Below are 13,991 nucleotides of genomic sequence, written 5' to 3'. Positions count from 1 at the left end.
GACCATATTACTGCAGACAGTGAGGATCATTCAGGGTTTAAATGAAGGAGATTTGCTCTTATCGATCACAGCGAGATTGTTCGATATTGAATATTCCGGCTTTACCCTTCCTGTTTCGTTTATGGGCTGTTAATTGGCAGAGATGGTTGCATCATAATGCTAGCTACAATGCTGGTATAATAACCACAAGGGGGCACTGTGTCCTATCTACAGGGGGTAGAGCTCCATCCATCCACCCCCTGACTTTGTGCTCATTTACTCTCTCTCACCTTCTCTCTTTCTCTCTGTCCTCACGTCTCAAGAACTTGGTGTGGCATGTTCCCATCTATTAGCATCTCAATTAAGGGCTAACAAAAGACAGGTTTTTCCCCTCCGAGGTCTCCACATCTGTGGTTTACCTAGTCTCCATGCGCCCTGAGCAAAATCCAGGAGATTGACTGCACTCCACCAATTACAGCTCCCCATCAATGTCTGCAAGAAATCACAATGGCCTTAATTAGCGACTGCAGCCTCACTCTATTACACGCTAGCGCAGTAAAAGCCCAGTCGCACCTTCACCACCAGTCTCCCATGGATAATGTGGGCTGTAATTACAAGGGAGGAGGTGTATCGGAAGTGGGTGTTTGTGGCGCTTTTCTACTTTCATTATGTGGCCTTCCAAGGACGGCTAATTGATTTTTAAAGGAACAGTCCACCCCCCCCCCAAAAAAAATTCTGTCATTATTTACTCACCCTCATGTCATTCCAAACTTGTGTGTTCCAGGGAACACAAAAGGTGAATTTTTTAAGAATACTTCAACCACTCTTTTCAATATAATGTAAAAAAGAAGAAGATCGAGGCTTCCAAGCTCCCAAAAAGCACCATAAAGGCCCCAATATACTTGAAGCGAAATCAATGAACTAACTGATGTGACGTCATTTCGAATAAAATCAAGTTTTGGGAGTTCGAAACAGCGAAACAATTTCCTACATCTGGTAAACACCTTTGTACTACTATTGGACCGTGGTGATTGCGTAATAAGTAGGTGTGCGCGGAGGCTCAGCCTTCTTTCATTTGGAAATATGTTCTGGTTCATTTCTCCTGCTCAGTCCGTCGATGTCAGACGTCTGCTAGTGAAAACGTGAACATACTGGAGACACACTGCTTTATAGTAAAAAAATAAGTTGTACTTCTGATGAAACGAGGCACTGTTTTTCATGTTTAATGTGGTAAAGCTGATTAATTTTAAGCAATCTATTGTATGAAGTGCTATATAAATAAACGTGACGTGACTTAACTAGAGTGCCGAATTGCAGAGCCTGTGCAAACATATCCATGTTGATATGATCCGATGCTTTTCTTATGCTTTATTTAAAAATGCTTGCTGTTTTTGGTAAAAAATTGGTTTTCTTTATGATAGGTAGCATTTTTATTGTTTATTTGAGTCAAATAAACATATTATATTGTAGACATATACACAACTGTGCTTTAGAATTTCACACAGTTCGCTAGTTTGTCACGGTGTTATTTTAGTAGTATGTACTATTATAGTTTTTATTAATATTAGCTTTCATTTTTATATCCTCAGTTTTCATTTACATTTTTTGTAATTTTGTGATGCGTTTAAAAAAAAAAGTATATTACTATTTACAGTTAATTAATTTATTTCAGTTTTAGTTTGTTCATTTTTATTTTCCAGTTAGTAAATTTAGTGCTTCATCTTAAACTTTTTTCAGTTTGTTGCCAACGTGTTTCATAATTAAACATTTTTGTTAACGATAATAACACAGGCTTGCCGATGCCGCTATATTTTGCCATTAAGGGGCCCATGCCAATGTTTTTGACGAATACATGAACAGACAGAGAAAGCAAAAGAAACACATCGAGCGAGAGAAACGCTGGGCCAGATCAGACTGCAGTAGATTGACAGGAATAAATCGGATGTGGAAGGGGGCCGAGGTGATTGGATCAGTATTTTCTAGGTCTCTCTATCTGTGTGAGGTGTCAAACATACCTGAGTCTCATTATAGAGTGTGTGTCTGTGTGTGTGAGACTGCGGGCCATGCGTGGGCTAATTAGCTTTTCCCCCGGCCGCTCTGCGACCGCTCCCGTTATTTCCTGACCAGCTTGCCAGGCCGGCACCCCCTCTTCCCCTCCCCCATGTGTGGCTGTTCTAAATGGAGACTCAATGCATGCTGCTCCCCGACATCCTAATGTACCCGACCAGTTGGTTTAACAAACACAGCGCTGCCAACCATCTGCCGGCCAAATCTGTCTTCAAATTGCTTTAGTAACAAACTGAACTTTCTTTGCTGCTCTTGCTTCCTGCGTCCTGCCTTCCTCAGTGTGACGCTCTCTGCTCCTCATCACGGCCCTCGCTCCTGCTCCTTGCGGCTGACCATTGTAATTTTGTCTTCTTGTTTATTCTGGGCTTGTCTCATCTCATCTGATTTTATTGGTTTTATTTTATCTGTTCTTGTCTCATCTCACACTTTCTCTTCTCTAACCATTTTCATTTGTTGCCTTCTTGGCGAGTCGTTGAATCTCTTTTATTTTATTCTGGAATCGCCTGGTTTGCCATCGCTTTTCTCTTTGTTTTTTCTCTTGTCTTCTCGTCATGTCTTGTCTCGTATCATCTCGTCTCATCTGATGATGTCTCATCAAATCTCGTCTCATCTCGCCTCGTCTCACGTAATCTCTTCTCGTCACGTATCGTATGCGTCTCTTTTCTCGTCTCGTCTCATCTGATGATATCTTCTCGTCATGTCTCGTATCGTATTGTTTGGTCTCATCTCATCTCATCTCATTTCATCTGATGATGTCTTCTCGTCACATCTCGTATCGTCTCAATCTCATCTTATGATGTCTTCTCGTCCCATCTTGTATCGTATCATCTCATCTCAAGATGTCTTCTCGTCATGTCTCGTATTGTATTGTTTCGTCTTGTCTCATCTCATTTCATCTGATGATGTCTTCTCGTCTCATCTTGTATCGTATCATCTCAATCTCATTTCATGATGTCTTCTCGTCACATCTTGTATCGTCTCATTTCATGATGTCTTCTCGTCACATCTTGTATCGTCTCATCTCATGATGTTTTCTCGTCATGTCTCGTATTGTTTCGTCTCGTCTCATTTCATCTGATGTCTTCTCGTCACATCTTGTATCGTATCGTCTCAATCTCATCTCAGGATGTCTTCTCGTCACATCTTGTATCGCCTCATCTCATGATGTCTTCTCGTCACATCTTGTATCGTATCGTCTCAATCTCATCTCAGGATGTCTTCTCGTCACATCTTGTATCGTCTCATCTCAGGATGTCTCTTCGTCACATCTTGTATCGTCTCATCTCAGGATGTCTCTTCGTCACATCTTGTATCGTCTCATCTCATGATGTCTTCTCGTCATGTTTCGTATTGTTTCATCTCATCTCATTTCATCTGATGTCTTATCACATCTTGTATCGCATCGTCTCAATCTCATCTCATGATGTCTTCTCGTCACATCTTGTATCGTCTCATCTCATGATGTCTTCTCGTCATGTCTCGTATTGTTTCGTCTCGTCTCGTCTTGTCTCATCTCATTTCATCTGATGATATCGTATCGTCACATCTCGTATCGTATCGTCTCAATCTCATATCATTGTCTTCTCATCACATCTTGTATATATCGTCTTATCTTATGTCTTCTCGTCATGTCTCGTATCGTATGGTTTTGTCTCGTCTCATCTCATTTCATTTGATGATGTCTTCTCGTCACGTTTCGTATTGTATCGTCTCGTCTCATCTCATCTGATGATGTCTTCTCATTAGAACTCATCTCGCCTTGTCTCATATCATATAGTCTCATCTCATCTGATGGTCTCTTCTCTTCTCGTCCCGTGCTGTATTTCACACTTCATAGTTTGACACATTGCATCTCATAAAGATTCTAAAACGACCAGAGAAACTGTATGATTATTTACGTCTGTGTCATCTGAAGCATAATTAAACCCCCACAAACCCAAAGCATCAGAACAGATTTATGCCCACCAGAACTACTGTTTCCAGATCAGAAAGCTGGCTGTCTTTATTGGTTCGCTTTCCCTGCTTACCATCTGACCACTGATCCTCCCGTCCCATTTCCTCCCCTTGTCGTACTTCTAGCGGCTGCAGACAATCCAGGTTTCATTTTCCTTCATGATGATATCCTCAAGAGACCTCAACAAATGGTATAGAACAGATTTTTGGCACCGGCGAGCACATAGCCCTAAACATCATTATGGACAGAAGCGACGAGCTGCCAGGAAACGAGCGGTGCCACCTTCCTCACCAGCCATGCCGTTCTCAGTGCCAGCGGATGCGTTCTCAAAGACACAGTCCCTGATCTCAAGGGCAAACCCTGCACAATCACACAAAAACACATACACGCACTCTTAGCCCAAACACTTTTAACCTTAAAACCTCCATCTAGAATCCGTGCTAGACAATTAGTTGCGCATTCTTTATAACACTGCTTATTTTGTCATTGAAAATACATTTTAAGTGTGGTTTATTGGGCATATTGTGTACCACTATATGGTGCATTTCTTGATTTTTTTTTATTTTCTTATGGTCACCATAAAAAAAGAGTTGCATGATGTTTCGTTAGAGATTTATGGCTTTATTTTCCACTGTAAAAGATATCAGCATTACCAAGTGAACTTTTATCCTTTAAACTTAAGGGTTAATTTTTTTTGTGTCACCTTTAAAAGTGTTTAATCTTTGCCTCAAATATTCCTCTTGCTAATGCGATGCTAGCTTTATGACACATAGCTTTTTCCTGCTCTCTAATTTTACAGTTATCCTTCTGCAGTATGAAATTGCTTCACCCAAAAAAAATAGGCTCCTTATCTCTGACTCTCACATTTTTTCCCTTAACCAGGACATGCAGGTATTTGCATACCTAATGACTGCTCTGTCTGACACGCAAATTAATTAGTCTGAATTTTATGCATTTAGCAGCGTGCAAACAAAACACAGAAACATGTCACCAAACAGCTCAGCACTACACCACCTACTCCACTACATGTTTCAGAGATGACTCCGTAATCATTTCACTCATGAAATTTTGAGGGATTCAGAGATATTTTAGCATCCGGAGCGCAGGGCCTCATGTCTCAAATGCTTTTGTTTGATGTCCTAATTTTAATAGCATTATTTTGTTGTTGTATTTATTTATTCTTTTATAAATCCTTTTTGCATTCTGAGATTCATATAAAATATAAACTTCAATTGAGTTCATGCAGAACCAAAATAAGGGTCATTACAGTTTTCATTTTTTATCATGGATTGTCTTTCCAGTTAAACGAACTGACATCATCCATCACTGTGTCCCTCAAAGTGAATCTAAAGGTCTTTGTCTTTATACTTTGAACTAAACAGGCTGTGCATGAGGTCATTTGAATCTGGCCCTGTGCGTTTGTCTGCGGATCGTGTTTGTCTAGCTTCTTTGTTCTGGAGGACTCTGGGTCCCTGTAGACTTACGACCCCCTTTCTGAAGCCGCATGACTTGAGCATCACTCATGTGGGTGGGGTGAACCGCATGGTCCCTGGAGTTAAAGTGACCCCTGACCACGGGAGGCATGTGGCATAATGAAGATCTGATTGAATAAGTGGACAAATGAATAAAAGATAGAACTGACACGCAGAGAGAAACACTCATCCAGCCAGTGTCGCTTTCTCTCTTTGTGTCTGCTGATTGAAGTAGATCTATCTTACAGACAAGCCCTGCTAAAGAAAAAAAACGAATGCTGTGTCCACACTGGACGTGTCTGATGACGCATCGTAACTGTTTTCAGGCTGTCTACACTGGAAAAATCAAAGCTGCACGTCATCTGCGAATATTCACTAAAAAAAGACTGAGATCAATGCTTGACTTCCACAATGGTGAGCTTTATTTTCCGTGGAAATCCATTGGTTAAAACATTAACTCTTATAATTATAATGATAGTGTTGGTAAAATTGCATATACATGTGGAAAGAAATAAAAGATGATGTGGATTAGTAGACCGGAGACCAGAAACGTAACAACATAACAGCCATAAGTTACATATATATATATATATATATTTACATATATATATTTTTTTTTTTCATGAAATGATAAAATAAAATAAAAACTTGCATTTATTTATTTATTTATTTAAATAATGTAATATAAATAAGATTTATTTTTTCTATAGGATGGAATATCCTATAGGATATGCTATATATATATATATATATATATATGAAGAGTTCAGATGCAAAAGCCTCTAAATGCCATCAGAAATTTTCTTCTAGAATGATCTTTTTTTTCAAGCTCGTATATTTAAGTTCAGTAATTTCACTTAAATGGCAATGAAAATTACCTATTAATTGTCATTTAAGTGAAATTACTGAACTTAAATATACGAGCTTGAAAAAAATGATCATTCTAGAAGAAAATTTCAGATGGCACTTAGAGGCTTTTGCATCTGAACTCTTCATATATATATATATAGCAACTTTCAAAAACGCTATATAAAATAAAGTTCTTCTTATCATAATTATTATAAATTGAGTGGCCATCAAGTGAAACTGCTGCAACCGCAACGTTAACTGAAATAAAATAAAATATACAAAATTAATTAAATTTAAACTTAATTTAGGCCTAATTAATTAAATTTAAACTTAATTTAGGCCGAGTTTAATTTTATATCCTAAAATAACTAAAACTGAAGCTAATAAAAAATATATAGACATATTTTAAAGAAAAAAAGATACAATATAAAAATATAAATATATAAAAACTCTAATATTACTAAAAACTAGAATAGTATCTAAATGATACTAAATCAACACTAGTCTGTTTAGGTTCATTAAATATAATGTGATCAATTTTTTCTTTATTTTATTAAAATACAGGAATTAAAGACTAAATTGACTTGGTTGAATAACTTTGTTTACCTCACTATATGATTCCCACTCATATGTCAAAGCATTCAACGTTTTCTGCCTGTGATTTGTTCCAGGTTTGATTCATATAAAAATGACTCTTCCACAGAGAATGAAATGATTTGCTGGTTTTGAATGGCCGTCTCGACATCAAGGCCACTTCGAGCTCAAGGACAAAAGGATGAGGTGAACAATAAAGACAGAACAGAGACCCTGAGCCAGACTGAGGATTGGAGTTCAATTGTAGGCTGGAGTCAGGCTGAAACAAAAGGATAAATAGAATAAACCGGGCAACATCTCGTTGCTATTTATTCATTCGCCTCCCAGCAGTTTCAAATCAAAGAACAGGACATTATTTACATTCCTTGTGCTCAGCTGCTATAAAACATGAATCCTCTTCAAGGAATTAAATAATTGCGTTCCGCGAGCTAATTTGAATGTTGTTCTCCACATCAAAGCCACATAAAGCTCAGTAAAATCTCCACAGACAAAGGAATGAAGGTAAACAATAGCACAAACAAACCTGAGATCTAACAGTAGCTGCATCCCAGTTCGCATCCTATCCGTACTATACAGTGTAGGCAAGATCACGTTTGATTAAAGTGTGTTGGAAATGACAGATGCTAATGCTGTTGCTGGTCGATACCAAAAATTGACGCTTTAAAATATGTAGCTAGTTGAAGACTGATTTGGATTATTACTTCAGCAGTATAAAGTATCAGCAGTATTGCAGTATCCTTCAATATGCTGATGGGGTGCTCAAGGAACATTTCAATGTTGAAAACAGTTGTGCTGCTTAATATTTTTGTGGAAACCTTGATTTAAAAAAAAAAAAATCAGGATTCCTTGATGAATAGAAAGTTCATGAGAACTTTTTTTTATTTTTATTTTTTTTACTTTTGTATTCGCTGCCACTTTTGCTCAGTTTAATTCACCCTAGCTCAAAAAATGAATATGTCCTTGCTGACATATTATGTATTTTTAAAAATCTTCCTGCTCCAAAACTTTTCAACAGTAACACTGCCACATTGCCATGGATAACTATCAAAATACTGTATACAATACAGTGGTCATCATACAAAATGTTGGACTGCTCAATACCCCAAAAGACCAATAAGAATCAAGTATTCCAGAATGAGTGTAATAATACTTCCTGTTTCCTATATGAACCTGATCAATTAAATGCATCTTGACATTCTTCATAATTACAGCCTCTTGGCTCATAGCTCTGGTCTGTTTTCAGCAATGTTCTTGGTTCAGCTGTCCATATCTGTGATCCAAAAGGTAGAAATGGAAATCGACAACTTGATATGCAATTAACAGTGAATTGGTCATATCCCCATTATCCCTCTATAGCACAGAATTGTTCTACGCTGTCTTCTTGGTGACTGTTCCAGCTAATAGCTGCACATGTGTTTGGAGAGGGAGCTGGTAACTGGTATGTTGATGGTGGAGCCTGACCCTGCACAGGGCATCAGAATGCTGGGATTTGTTGCTTTCTGCCCATGCCAGTTTGGCCAGCTGCTGGTTGGCACTGAGAGTGGCGGTTGATGGTACAGATCTGGAGTAGCCTACTTGTGCTGAGTTATTTAGCCAGTGTGAAGGCATTGCTAGGCCATGTCAGATGGGTTTACTGACTCAAAAAAGGACACAGCAAAAACTAAAAAGAAGTGTCCCACTAGCAGCAGCTGGGCACATGCAAAGATGATTTTTATATAAGCAATGTGATTTTATTGAATATACATTCTTAGGAAAAAAAGGTTCAATAGGGTTCTATATAGAACCTTAGGGATCTTGACTCAATTTTAAAGAACATCTATATTTCGATTGTCCGCTTTTGACATTCTACTAATTACCTAGTTCTGGCATAAAAATCTAGATGTCGCAGGCTGATAGGTCCTTACTCATTTGGTAGCGATGGCATCATCATCTACATAACACAGCTGATTGCATCAGCAGCCAATGAGCTGTGGCTCAACATTCGAACAAATACCGGTAGTGTTGCTGTTAGCACTCTCCAGCGCCCTATCAGATAGCATCTGAAATCAACATTTAAGATAAGTGAAACACTCTTTCACTCCATATCTTTGTACATATTGTGTGGTTTACTTTATTAATTCCTAAATGAACATCATAACAGTTTAATCTAAGTGTTGTTACCAGTCTTGTGGAGTAATTAACTAAGCATATTAGCTGCAGTGTTTACGCTATTGTGTTTATGCCACAGCAAGCGGTCTATTGTTGGCAATTGCTGTGAGGATATGCTGTCTAAGCTACCGATATGAGAAAAGGTTAAAGTGAAATAAGTGTTCACTCTTTCAACAGGGTTACCATGTTTAGCCTCATAACTCTAATGACGAGTTCATTATTTTCAGGGCAATGTTTTCAATAGCTAGGCTAACGTGTGCGGTTGATTCAGAGCACTCTCTGTCTTTCTTTATCAACTCAATAGCTTTTCACTTATCAATAAGAGTATAAGGTTATGTCAATGATACATCAAATTATTTAATTATGATACTTGATCAGGTGGTTGCTGGGTTTTTATATCTATCAGCTTGCAACGTATATATATATTGTTAATGAGAACACATTTCCAGAGCTAAGCCATTCGGCAAGGTAGCCCAGTCACACATGGTCATATAGGTCACCAGTGTTAAGCCAGTTGGCAAGGTAGCCCAGGCACACATAGTCATAGGCCACTAGTGTTAAGTCTGTCAAGCAAGGTAGCCCAGGCACACATAAGGGGGTCGCACACCGGACGCGCAGCTCAGCGGCGCGCCGCGCAGCGCCACGTCTTTTAAATTCGAACACACTATTCTCTATGAGAGTACACACACCGGCGGCGCCTTTCGGCGTCTGTCCGCGGCGGCTCAGGACCGTGTTCAAAATCCTGCCGCGCCACAGAGCGCCATTTACATAGTTTTATATTAAATTTACATGTATGTGTCTCAAATCGTAGTTAATATATATACGGACCTCACCCTGTGCTGCAATATACATTTAGTTTTATATTTATTTACAGAAATCAGAAAATTGCTGATGTTATCGGATTTTCAGGTGACAGTTGTCCTAGACGTGGCGCGGCGCGGCGCTGAGCTGCGCGTCCGGTGTGCGGCCGCCTTTAGTCATAGGCCACTAGTGTTAAGTCTGTCAAGCAAGGTAGCCCAAGTAGTGTTTTGTCCAATCGTTCTGTCTATGTTCATATATACAAATATATGCATATCTGCCTATGCAGCAGCTTGCTTTCTCACTCAGCAGTACGTGTATGGCTGTATTGTCTATTTCTTCCATTAACCTGTGCATCTGTGCAGGGTGAAAAGTGCTTTACAAATGTATAGCAAAAAATCTAGAGCGGCTGGGAAAAGCTGCGCAATTGTGGCATTGGCTGTACAGCCTTTAACTTTCTGGAAAGATGTTTGTGTGGGGAGACATGTGTCTCATGTCTTGTCTCCTGCTTTGTTTTGGGTTTATTGAATGTATGTAACATATGCAGCAGCAACATGCCTTACATACTGTACTCACAGCAATGTCTGTGAATGTATTGGCAGTAGCAAGTCTCTGTACTTGTTCTGGAGCAGCGTAGCAGATCTATTCCGACAAGACCAAATACATTGACATATCCATTACCATGCATCTACATAGCGCAACTGATTGGTTGTTGTTGCATCAGTGACCAATGAGCTGTGGCTCAACATTCAAACAAATGCCGGTAGTGTTACTGTTAGCACTCTGCAGTGTGCTATTGTCGCAAATTTGTCAATGATGTCACGCAGGTGATGGAATAATAACTTTTTTCTCGGTTATTTTGCTTTATTTCCAGATTTAATCATAGTCTCTTTCTTTCTTACATACTGAAGCATGTACACACATGCACACTCTTCAAAAACACAGCTTTAAATCTCTTGACAAACTAGATGACAAATACTCTGAGAGTTAGTTGACACGTAGTTGCAAATAGAAGAATAGAAGAATCTTTTGATAAATTAACATTAATCAAGATTAATGTTCATTTATACTATTGCTTATTTTTAGTTTATAGTGTATTAAAAAATGTATATGCACAACTTCTATAAAGAAATGTATTAGTATTTGTAAGAATTAAAATTTAAACACAAATAAATATATTGTGAATATATATTTTTATTACAAGTAACATTTAGAGAACAACCGAAAAATGACTCATGGTTCAATAAAGGGCTCTAATTCACTGAATCAGTGACTGTTTAATGATCCATTAGAGTAATTTGTTCACGAATTGGATATCATGGTGTGCACCACTGTGTACGTTGTTACATGCAGAAAGAAATTGCATTGATGCAAACTAAGTTTCCTTAAGAAGATTTTAAATTACTTTCACGATTTGTCCATTTTAGTCTAAATTAGAAATTTGTTTCTTTTATAGAAAATAATCATCACATGTATTATATTCAGAAGTGTCCACCACTGTGGCTGGTGTTTTTAATGCTGATGGAGTGCTAGTGTTCCCACTAAGCTTCTTAACTAAGTTAACTATAAGATTTACCAGAAAGCCAGATAACCTCAAAATCACCAAATCTTTTTTTTTTTCTGACTAGAATAATTCAGCCTGGGCCAGCATGGAAAAAGCATGCTGGTCTTGGCAGCAGGTCTCAATTTTGAACATTTTAAGTGTTTTCTTCAAATTCCGTGACATTGTGGCAACCTCAATTTTCTGCACAGGATGAAATGTTTCATCTGGTGAAAGCAGGCACATTTTGCCCACATGCCTTCCAGTTGAACCTTTATTAATTTGTCTTCTCTGGCGGAGCTCCCTGTGGCCCCTTAGGGCACCTGATGGATGGGTGGATGTACAGGTTTTGCGAGGACTTTATAAAAAGACAGCGAGACAGAGAGAGAGATGATATGTCTGTACCTAGCTCCTGTCTCCTGCAGCTGCTCCTAACAGGTGCATAACTGCTTCTTGCCAGATGGTCAGCAAAATGTGGTAGTTGGCAGGTTTCTTCACAGAATCAACCCTCGCTCTCACACAGGCACTGAGACGCAGAGATGGAGAGAAAGAGGTTAAAGAATGGGAAAGGTTGGTGACAGAAAAAGTTGCTGAGCGCAATAGCAAGCAAAACTTAGTTTTCAAAAACCTTTTACCTCTTTTAAAACTATGTGAATGGCGCTTTTTCAGTGTGTAATTCTGCGCTAAATCGTTTCAGGTGTCACAGTGTCGAAAATTGAGAAAGGTAGAAAAAGCACACACACTTTTTTATATTTTAAACAAACTAACAAGGTTGAGAAAGGCAGAGGACTCAAGCAATAAGCCAACTGTGTTATAGTTGTCTTACAAAGGTTAACTTAAGGGATGTTGTTGGGTACAAAGCAAAGTGGAGCTTTTGTTAATGCCGGCAAAAGCACAATAAAACACTCACTGGCCACTTTATTAGGTACACCTGTTCAACTGATTATTAACGCAAATATCTAATCAGCCAGTCTTAAGGCATGTAGACATGGTCAAGACGATCTTCTGAAGTTCAAACTGAGCATCAGATTAGGGAAGAAATGTGATTTAAGTGACTGAACATGGGATGGTTGTTGATGCCAGATGGGCTGGTATTTCAGAAACTGCTGATCTACTGGGATTTTCACAAACAACCATCTCTAGGGTTTACAGAGAATGGTCTGAAAGAAAGAAAATATCCAGTGAGTGGCAGATCTGTGGATGAAAATGCCTTGTTGATGCCAGAGGCCAGAGGAGAATGGCCAGACTGGTTTGAGCTGATAGAAAGGCAACAGTAACTCAAATAACCACTCGTTACAACTGAGGTCTGCAGAAGAGCATATCTGAACGGACAACACATCAAATCTTGAAGCAGAGGAGCTACAGCAGCAGAAGACACACCGGTGACACTTCTGTCAGCAGGAAACTGAGGCTACAACTTGCACAGGCTCACCAAAATTGGACAATAGATGATTGGAAAAACATTGCCTGGTCTGATGAGTCTCGATTTCTGCTGTGACTTTCAGATGGTCGAGTCAGAATTTGGTGTAAACAACATGAAAGCATGGATCCATCCTGCCTTGTATCAACAGTTCAGGGTGCTGGTGGTGTAATGGTGCGAGGGATATTTTCTTGGCACACTTTAGGTCCCTTAGTACCAATTGAGTATTATTGCTGCCCATGTCCACAGTGTTCACGTCTTCTGATGGCTACTTCCAGCAGGATAATGCACCTTGTCACAAAGCTCAAATCATCTTAAACTGGTTTCTTGAACATGACAGTGAGTTCACTACACTCAAATGGCCTCTACAGTCACCAGATCTCAATCCAGTAGAGCACCTTTGGATTGTGCTGGAGCGGGAGATTCACATCATGGATGTGCAGACATCAAATCTGCAGCAACTGCGTGAAGCTTTCATGACAATATGGACCAAAATCTCTGAGGAATGTTTTCAGCTCCTAGTTGAATCTAAGCCACAAATAATCAATTAAGGCTTTTATTAAATAATTACATTTATTACATAAATTATTACATTTACAAATAATGTAGCTGCTCCGATCACATTTCAGCATCTGTCTTATCTTTATATGTCGAACTGTCTACTGGTAAAAGGTGGGTTATAGAAAGGTAATCAGATGCAGTGATCTCGTAGTTTCACAAACACCACAATGCCCAATGCTGTCTCTCATCAACCCCAAACAATCAAGCTCTCATCGAGAGAGAAAGACTAAATCAATATGAACACCATGCACCAGTCGTGTGAGGATGCTGCAGGGATCATTGGGAGTGTGTGCTTGGCCTCAGGCATTAGGAGTGCAGGGTACTCATCCTTCCCATAATCCTCCTAACGGACTACTCTGAACATCTGGAAGGAGAAGTGAACATCTGCCCGTCCTTATAAATTTAGAAATCCCCATTACTCCCTTTTTCTGTCTCTCACTAAATGAATGCTGTACTGCTTCACAAAGGGTCTACGTGGGCCTGGAAGAGAAACATCACAGAGCAATATAGCAAACCCTAACAGATACTATTTATTAATAAATTTGAATAAATATTAATAAATTATTTATGTACTGTCGTTTAGAAGTTTGAGGTCTGTACGATATGTTC

The 13,991-nt window shown here is 39.0% G+C and overlaps 1 protein-coding gene across 1 annotated transcript in view; it reads left to right on the top strand.

The window, feature by feature from the left end:
* Positions 1-13,991, top strand: part of msraa (methionine sulfoxide reductase Aa) — a 67,478-nt gene that overhangs the window by 52,449 nt on the left and 1,038 nt on the right. The window lies entirely within an intron of this gene.

Source organism: Leuciscus leuciscus (assembly GCF_965113295.1).
Source record: "Leuciscus leuciscus genome assembly, chromosome: 19".
Classification (NCBI taxonomy): Eukaryota; Metazoa; Chordata; class Actinopteri; order Cypriniformes; family Leuciscidae; genus Leuciscus; species Leuciscus leuciscus.
Note: the sequence above shows the minus strand (reverse complement) of the source record. Positions and strands in the feature narration are given on the sequence as shown.